The sequence below is a fragment of the Penaeus monodon genome, chromosome 19, assembly GCF_015228065.2.
Source record: "Penaeus monodon isolate SGIC_2016 chromosome 19, NSTDA_Pmon_1, whole genome shotgun sequence".
In the NCBI taxonomy this organism is placed as follows: domain Eukaryota; kingdom Metazoa; phylum Arthropoda; class Malacostraca; order Decapoda; family Penaeidae; genus Penaeus; species Penaeus monodon.
In genome coordinates, this window is record NC_051404.1 from 40352472 (window position 1) to 40353147 (window position 676).

Below are 676 nucleotides of genomic sequence, written 5' to 3' on the forward strand. Positions count from 1 at the left end.
TGAGCCGAACCCACTTGTTGTGTGAGGTGGGCCGCAGGCTTCTAACCTCACCTGGGCGCTGGAAGGCCTCGGAGATGTAACTCATGCGTGGGTTTGTGAGTTAGAACCAATTAACATACATATGCGTTTATGAGGTTTCCTAATTAACTTTATGAATGTGGTTGGAGGGAAATGAAAATATATCTTTTTTCACATATTTCATATATATCCAACTGTCCGAGATTCTATATATATAAAGAGTCGTATCCGTTAACATATACATTTAACCCATTGCACATATCAATTTGTACCTACATTTTCTACATCTATTTCTGCCTAATTCGCTCGAGTGCACGCACAATTAAGACATTCATAACACGTAAATTCTTTATTATCTAATCATCACCTTTTCTACCAATATCCGTTCATGATTTTTAAGTCGTTTTATCTCCTGCTCTATCTATCTGCTCATGTATAAATTAACTCGGTGCTCATCCAACGTAGATCTGAATACACGTGACAAGAATACTTTTCCTACTGCCGTCTCACCTGAATATTCATCTACCTGCCGTTCTCTCTTTCTATTTTCTAACTATTTAATAGGCCATTAGATTATCTTTTAATATTTCAAAATATATTTGTGCTATTAGATGTAATTAGAAATCCATTTTTCCTTCTCATTTCCGGCTAAGGTCGA